We start from the raw sequence: 9,273 nt of genomic DNA, 5'->3' as shown, positions 1-9,273 counted from the left end.
TAAAACATATGATTGGTTGTTATCAGGTTAAAAAATACTGCAATAATAATAAGTATATGCCAGATAATAAAAATTATTAGGGCCTATTGGTAAATTAACAACAACAAAGCTTAAAGTCAGGAATGAAGACACCTCCAGAAGTTCTATTATTGTATAGGATTGTTTTAGCTGTTCTGTTTTTTTTTTTTTCCTTATGAAGTTTAGAATTTTTCTTTCAAGGTCTGTAAGAAATTGTGGTAGTATTTTGATGGGGGATTGCATTGACTCTGTAAATTACTTTTGGTAAGATGGTCATTTTTACTATATTAATTCTACTAATCCATGAGCATGGGAGATACTTCCATATTCTGATAAGCTTCTTCAGTTTCTTTCTTCAGAGACTTGAAGCTCTTGTCATACAGGTATTTGACTTGCTTGGTTAGAATTACACCACAACTTCCAGAACAGACTACCAATTGCTCAAGCCCTAAGACCAATAATTAATAAATGGGACTACTTGAAACTGAAAAGCTTCTGTAAAGCAAAGGACACTGTCAGTACAATGAAATGGCAGTCTGCAGATTGGGAAACTATCTTCATCAACCCTACATCCAACAAAAGACTAATATCCAAAATATATAAAGAATTTTAAAAAATTAAATACCAATAAACAAAATAATCCAATTAAAAAATGAGGCACAGAGCTAAACTGAGTATTCTCAACAGAGGAATCTTGAATGGCCAAGAGGCACTTCCCCTTGGTGGGGAGGCCTGGCTGCACATAGAAGAAGGGCAAGGAGGCTATCTCAATTAGACCTGATAGGTTGTGGACATATGATAGGGAAGGAGGTCCCCTTTTGGCAGAGTTTTAGGGGAGGGGAATAGGGTGAAAGAGAGAGGGAGAGTGGGAACAGGAAGATACAAGTGAGGGAATAACAATGGAAATGTATTCTGAATAAATAATAACACTAATTTTAAAAATGCTCAACATCCTTAGTCATCCTTAGTTATCATTAGAAATGCAAATCAGAATGACTCTGAGATTTCATCTTGCACCACTCAGAATGGCTAATATAAAAAACTCAAGTGACAGCACATGCTGGCTCATTCACTATTGGTGAACTGCAAATGGTCCATCTACTACGAAAATCAGCGTGGAGAACTCTAAGAAGCTATAAACAAATATACCATTTGATCCAGCTTTACCACTCCTTGGCATATGCTCAAAGAAGTCAACACCCTAGTCCACAGACACTTGTTCAGCCATGTTCATTGCTGTTTTATTCATAGTAACTAGGCAATTGAAACAACTTAAATGCCCTTCAACATATGGTTAGTGATAATGCGCTGCTGGGAATTCTACCCAGCTGTAAAGAAAATTAAAATCATGAAATTTGCAGGTAAATGGCTGGAACTAGAACTCGTTATACCAAGTGATGCAACCCACGTCCAGAAAGACAAATGTCAAATGCTCTATCTTATGTGGGGTTCGTAGCTGAGAATCTTTAGACCCACACGGATAAGCTAGAAAAAAGAGAAGGAAAAGGGGACAATGGTTGGGCTCTAGAGTTGGCAATAGAAGGAAGTAAGTGCTTTGAAAAGAGGAATCAGAAATTGGAGAGGCTTTATCTGAGAAAGGAAAAGGGAATGCAATGCAGAATGAGAGGTAGGATGAATATATAACATTAATGATGATGGAAACAACGTTGGGATGCATTGTTTACATTTACATACATACGTATGTGTATACTACACATGTATACTACACATGTATACACATATGTATGTAGATAAATATATAGGATATATATGTGTACATATACATATATAATATCTCACACGAGAAACCCAGTTGTTGGTCAAGGAAATCCAAGAGGCCCACAAAACGATTATCTTCTCATTGCATTTGGCTGCCTGTCAGAATTTGAAGGTAAGGCCTTATTGCTGAAGCCATTATGCAACTCAGACCCAGGACTTGGAGGAACAAAGACAGACTGCTCCAGAGCCTTATTCCTGAGGCGAGGCTCTCATAGTATCAGACGGTGCTGCACAAGCTGCCACAGGGGAGAAGCAGTGGGAAATCCTGCCCAGGAGTGACGCCCATGATCCACAGTGATGACTAGCCTGGAAGTATTTCCACAGTGGTAAACTTGTGACATTGACATATGAATTTTAACATAATATTTTTTATTGATTCTTTGGGAATTTCACATCATACACCCTATCAAAATCACCTTCTATTCCTTCCATATCTGCCAACCAGTCTTGCCCTTGTGACTCCTCCCACCTCAAAACAAAATAAAAATTCTGCTTTTGTTGTCTACATGTTCACTGGCATGTGCTCAAACTCTTAGTGACCTGCCCCTTAAGTAAAAGTGAGTCCTTCCCCTCCTGTACCTCTCAGCAGCTGTCTAATTGGATTTAGGCCCCTAGATGAAGAGCTGAAAGCAACTAACAACCTCTGAGAGAAGGAGGGTTAGTCTTCTTCAGACTGAACCCCCAATTGGCTACCTAATGACAAGTGGTCAGCCCCAGGAACTACAGCTAGCACTGACTGGATGCAGCAGGTTGCATTTCCATATTTATTTGTGTGTATATGTAATTATAGTACTTAAAGAATAGGCCCAATAAACTTGGGAGGGGTGTTAACTTAGGAATAAATATTGATTTAACTTTATTTAAATTAAGTGAAAATAAACAATAAATAAATAGAATTAAAGAGTAGCATGCCACAATTAAGTCCACTAGTTTTTTATTATAAACTTAAAATGAATTTTTAAAAAATCAGTGTTGCAAGGGTTTGGAGAGAGAGCTGGTCAGAAGGAGCAGAACTTGGTTAGAGAATGAAAATAGTCTACGTGATAATAGAGTGGGGGATGAGTGTCATTTATTCAAATAGCATAACGCACAGCATAAGGACTAGGGCCTCTGTAAACAATGGAGTCAGGTGGCAATGCTGCACAAGGGTGAGCTCGTCAACTGTAGTACAAGACACAGTCTGGCAGGAGGATGTGCTGAGGCAGTCCATGCTACGTGGTGGCACGAGGTATATAAAGTGTATCTAGTTCTCAATTTTGTATAAAACTCTAACTGTCCCAAATTAGTGGTTTTTTTTAAAAAAAAAAAAAGATGTAGTTGCTGTCCTATAAAACTGCTTACAAAATTTAGACAAAGAATTTAAACATCATGGGGGAGGTCTTCGCATCAGGAAAAAGTATTTATCATTAACCTTGCATAGTATATCTAATTTAAAATAGGCTTCCTTGGAAAGTAAATTCAAATTCTGTCTCCCTGAGTAGTAATACACTCTGGGATTCTGATACAAACTTCAAATACCACATATAAGCTATATTATATGGTGACGTCAGGTATATTTCTCAGTTATCACTGTCCTTTAAGAGAAAAGCCACCGCTGCTTAAAGGGATAACGACAGATGATTAGCTCTGTTGCATACCAAAAGGGAATGTCTGCAGCTATCATGTAAGTAATGAAAATCTTCTAATGAAATGTGCAATTTAAAAGCAAATTTCTACTGTTATTACCACGAACTCATATTTTCAACAAAACAACCTATTGGTAATTTGCATAATATCTCATGGTCTCTTTTGTCCATAATACTTTTCTTGATGGACAAAAACATTATTCAGAGTTGATGATTATAATAGTTTTCCATCAAGATAATCTTATGTCACTAAGAGAGAGTTCTCAAACTATTTTAGAAATCACCAAATTAGAAGAGAAATGTACTTAAAATGAGTCATAAAAGAAATGAAAAGCAATGGGGTGTCTAAAAGCAGAAAAAAGGCAGGTGTCAGCGTGCTGACCCTCCATGTGTACTTTTACTTCTTAGGTATTAGGAGGAAATCCATCCTTGGAAACCACTAACGGTTTCTTCCTCTCTGCTAAGCAAGACACAAAAAAAGCAAGAAAGAAGCTATACGCCCCTGAACTCAGACTGAGTTCAGAGTTTTTCTAATTATATCTTTCAATAAATCTTCAATTTGTATTCTTTTATTGAAGATAAATTTTTCTCTCATGTAATACATCCAGTCATAGTTTCCCCTCCCTCCACTCTTCCCAGCTCCGTTCCCATTTTCCTTTTTCCCCAGATCCATCTCCCCTCCATTTCCCCTTCAGAAAAGAGCATGCCTCCAAGAGACTACAACCAAACAGGCCAAAGCAAGACACACTAAGGCAAGGCAAGGCTCTGCTATCAAAACTGGACAATCTTCAAATTTTCAACAAAGCTATCATTTCATAATAATTTTAAAACTTTAGAAAAGATCACTGTGCAATTATTTTTCCCAGATTTTTGAGAATTATGAACCTCAAATGACCCCCTTGAATCACCAAATTTGAATGATAATCTTCACAACAAATCCATAGCCAGACTGCCTTGAATTGCTTACTGTCTCTTATTGCTATGATCAGATGAACAAAATAATTATTCATTCCTTTAAGTGTCTTCATGCTTCAAAGAGATTCCATTATATCTACAGTGATAATTAAAATAAGTAATGGCTCAAGTATTACACTATCTATCATTTTTAAGTGACTGCATTTTTTTTTCTAGTAAGACAGATAGGCGGCCTGCTCACACTAACATCATATGCTTAATGGTTCGTCTTAACACCTGATGACTCTGCTGTTGGCCCTACAGGGAGAGAGATTAAAGATGGGCCACATCTGCAGCCAGCAATAGCCAACTGAGGCAGTCATGCTCTAAAATTTAAGGATCTTTGGTCCACATTGATGTGATGCTGGGAGGCTGGTCACTGCTTATGGCAAGTATAGTACACTCTAGCTTACTCTAGATCCATCCAGAAAATAGTAGTAAACCTCAAGTGCTAGACAAAGCAACACAATGAAATGTGAATGGTTCTGACAGTGTCTTGTCACATCGTTTTCTAAGTCATGTAACTTTAGCTTTGGCAGTGGCATTCTTTATGTCATACAAAGTTAGGAGAAAAATAACACACAATGAATCGTAGTTTTAACATATGCAAAGTTTCCTATACAAACCTAGTGTTACGTATTTTATAGAAATAGCTCGCAGTGAATGAGCTCACAGTAGATTATCTTGAGATATATATATATATATATTGACATATATATAATATTTGTCTGCATAAACACACCCCTACATATATTATCATGCTTTTAAAAAAAAAGAAAAAAAGAACCATGCTTTTGGCCAGTAGATGGCACTGCAATCCACAATAGTCAACTGAAGAGTTAAGAACCACTTTGTTCTTCTGTTAACTATAATTTTCAATGTGAACTTTTCTCTAGCCTTTTGTTTTGTTTCATTATTTTACTCTGTGTCTAACTGTATTCAGTCAGTTTCAAAAAGCTCCAAGGAAATTGAGAAATTTGCAGCATTGATTGATTTACTGTGCTAATAATTGCAGTTTCAAAATAAAAAGGTTATGAACACTGTGGGCTAGAAAGAAAGGCATGTAAACTTTGGAAGGTAAGTACCTGAAGTTACCGCCATACTCATATTTGATGTATAAAGTGGCAACTGTTTGGATTAAACTTAGCCAGAAATTAGTCTGTAAAAGTAGCCGGGGCCTTGGTCATAATAGATACACCTGGTAACTCATTGATCTATGTCATAGTAACAGGAGGGAAAGAAAATAACTTAACTTCAACAGGACTACACAATTCACAGGAAGTGAAGGAAAGTGGTATGCCTTTTCTTCTAGAGATGAGAAGGATATTTTAGCTTACAAACCTATTCATTGTTATGTCCACAAGGCAGAGATCCTTAACCAATTCCAATGGTGTATTCTACTAGACAATACAAAGCTCTTGTCCTTTCAAAATAGATCTCCAATCAAATGAAGCCTATTTTCATATCTGATATGAACATAGGGCAACAGGCAGCAGGTGTTGCTCCAGGAAGTCACAAGATACTTAGAGGACCAGAAATACAGGGTCACCACTTAAATAAATTTCTCCTAGATCAAGAACTCATTCAGTTTTTTTTTAAACCTTACAGATCCACTAACTGGAACATAAAATTAAACTTCTTTAATAATATAAAATCAGTAAATCCACAGACATGATTCCAGACCATGTGTTTTGACTGTGTTCTTAGTACATCCCGTTATTGGTTATCACTGCATTAATTTGCTTTGTGCAGGCTTGTATCATTGTAAATTGTCTGCTTTTCCATCTTTAGTAGACAGTAAGCTGTGGAGATACTTTGATACTGTATAAACTCTACTTTCCTTAAAATATTCTGCCCACAAATTTAAACATACATTTGTGGATCTTATCTGCATTTAAAGTGGTTGCCAGAATATCTTGTCCCTTCTTCATTTTTTAACTAAATTTCTACTATATAAAAAATTGATGAAGATCTATTTCATTTATGGGCTGAAATTCAACACTGCTACTGCTTTATTCCTCAGATTGTTCCAGCACTGATTGTTGGCTCTATCATGTTGACTGCCCATGCTTTTCTGAAAAGCATGTACTTACTGAGCATCCAGTTACATTCTAGTACCAAATAACATCTGAACTGAATATTGTATTTTTCCCCTCTCAGTCCTGAAATTAGTCACCTCTCCTCGAAAGCCTGGCTCTTTTATTAGAAAATGAAAATGGTTCTTAACACAAAGAACACATGGGACTCACTGATAGGCTTTTCAGAACAATCTACTGAACTGGTTGTCTGTAGAGTTAGCATAGATACGCTACCTTCATAAAAGCTATCCAAGGAACATCCCTGTCTAAAAGGAGCCTTCTATCTGCACCGACTCTCCACCGTGCTGGAGACTGACCTATTGACAATGTGTCCCACTCCTGCGTTCCATCTACATCCCTTTATTCAGGCTGGGGTCTAGAATTGCCACCTCAAGAGTTCCCTCTCATTTTATGAGAGGAACTCACAAGTACTTCCCCCAGACTCCTGAAGGCTGGCTGTAAGAGTCTTCTTACTCTACAAAAGGTTTGCTCTGGGCTTAGAAACCTCACTTGGTTTGAGCTGATATCCTACTCAAATATCAACATTGAATTGTACCTAGCCTGAAACCTGAGCTCCATAGAGCAAGGCTACCATCTAATAAAGGTGGAGAAAAAGAAAACAGCTTCAAACACCCACTCAAACAGGGGAGACAAGGATTCCATACCCAAACCACTACCAACAATCAAACTTAAGAGTCTGGGAATTGTCACAAAAACACAACATAAATAACCAATTCCAGAACACTGATTCAAAAGTGTGTTTTGATTCACACAACAAAAGCAAAAATGTGATAGGAATTAATTCATATCTGCCACTAGTTACTCGATATTAATGTTCTCAATTCCTCAATAAAGAGACACAGATATCAAATTAGAAAACAGGATCCATCTTTTTACTATCTCCAAAAAAACATACCTCACAACCAATGATAGATACCTCCTTAGAATAAAATGATGTGAGAGATGTTTTATGAAAATGAAACTAAGAAGCAAGCAGAAGTAGCTTTCTAGTATCTGGAAAATAGGCATAAAACCAAAACTAGTCAGAAGGGTTGAGGAGTAACACTTTATATTCATTAAATAAAAAAATCTAATGACAAAATATTACAATTCTAAACATCTATGCAACAAATGAGCATGCAACTTTTTTAATATATTATTTTTTATTAATTTATTCTTGTTACATCTCAATGGTTATCCCATCCCTTGTATCCTCCCATTCTTCCCTCCCTCCCATTTTCCCCTTACTCCCCTCCCCTATGACTGTTCCTGAGCGGGATTTCCTCCCCCTGTATATGCTTATAGGGTATCAAGTCTCTTTTTGGAAGCCTGCTATCCTTCCTCTGATTGCCACCAGGTCTCCCCCTCCAGGGGACATGGTCAAATATGAAAGTCAGACCCTACTCTCCACTCAACTGTGGAGAATGTCCTGTCCATTGGCTAAATCTGGGTAAGGGTTTGAAGTTTATGACCTGTATTGTCCTTGGCTGGTGCCATAGTTTGAGAGGAACCCCTGAGCCCAAATCTGCCTATCATAATGTTCTTCTTGTAGGTTTCTAGGACCCTCTGGATCCTTCTACTTTGCTATTCTCCCATGCTTCTCTCGGAGGAGCATGCAACTGTTAAAAATGAAGCTCTATTAGATTTAAGACTACAGATGAATCTAGATGTAATAATAATGATTTCAGTGTCCCACTCACAGCACTAAACCAGCCATTTGGGAGCAAAAAGATAAACTCTGAAGTTAAATACTACCATAAATTAAATGGACTTAACAGACACCTATAGAACCTTCTACCCATGCACAGGCATGTGACTTTCAGCACCCCAAACAATGGCTTCCAAAATAGACCATGCATTAGGAAACAAAGCAAGTCTCAACGAAAACAGAAATGTTGAAACCATATTCCGCAATTTATCTGACCAGCATGCAGTAAAGCACACAATCATATACAAGCTAAAGAACACACCATGAAATAAAATTTGTCTTAAATAACGAGGAAGAGAATTTAATATTATTCCACACTCTGGGATCTAGACTGTTCTTTTCAGGAAACCAAGGTTATAATCTGTGATTAAATAGCAATGTTCTTGAAGCTGGGCTTAAGACATTGCAGCACCACTCTTTTTAAAGAAAAGATGTATTGGCTGAATACATGGTGCTGGGATTCCTGGTGTTTTGCCCTGTTGTAATCCATGCTCACCTCCTTCTTCAGGGATCCTTGAGTCCTCTCATAACTTCTTATTAAGGTCCCTGATTCAGGCAGCATTTATTGACTTTTTAGCTGACCCGTGAAGATCTTGTCTCCTGAACCAGGGATGTAAAGGCCTGAAAGAATGGGGCACTTACAGTCTAATGCTGTAGACAGTCTTACTTCAGTTTCAGTGTACTTTTATACAAGAGTGAAACAAGGAAAGCAGTGATCAAAATAAAATTGTAAAAATACATAAAAATATGATCATAAAAACATGTAAATAAAATCAAGAAGCACATACTAAACATCAACAGAGCAGTCCTTTCCCAGAACTTTCTCAGGACAGGTGAATTTAAACAAAATTGCTTTTCATATACTATAGATTATATTTGGAAATGCACAAAAGTAAGGTGAAAGCCATATCCAGATTCAGGATACACTGAGCAGATTTGGTACTATTGCTATGATCTTACATCCAATAGCAACAAACATATCTTACAAGTTGAATGTAAATATTTAATACAGGATGCATGTTCTTGCATGTTCAAGAACAAACTAGGGAACAAAATGAATCCTTTTAAAAGGGCCTCTGCCTTTTTTCTTGAAGCTTCTCTCACTGTTCCC

The sequence above is a fragment of the Acomys minous genome, assembly GCF_964271855.1.
Source record: "Acomys minous genome assembly, chromosome: 10".
NCBI classification, from domain to species: Eukaryota; Metazoa; Chordata; class Mammalia; order Rodentia; family Muridae; genus Acomys; species Acomys minous.
Note: the sequence above shows the minus strand (reverse complement) of the source record.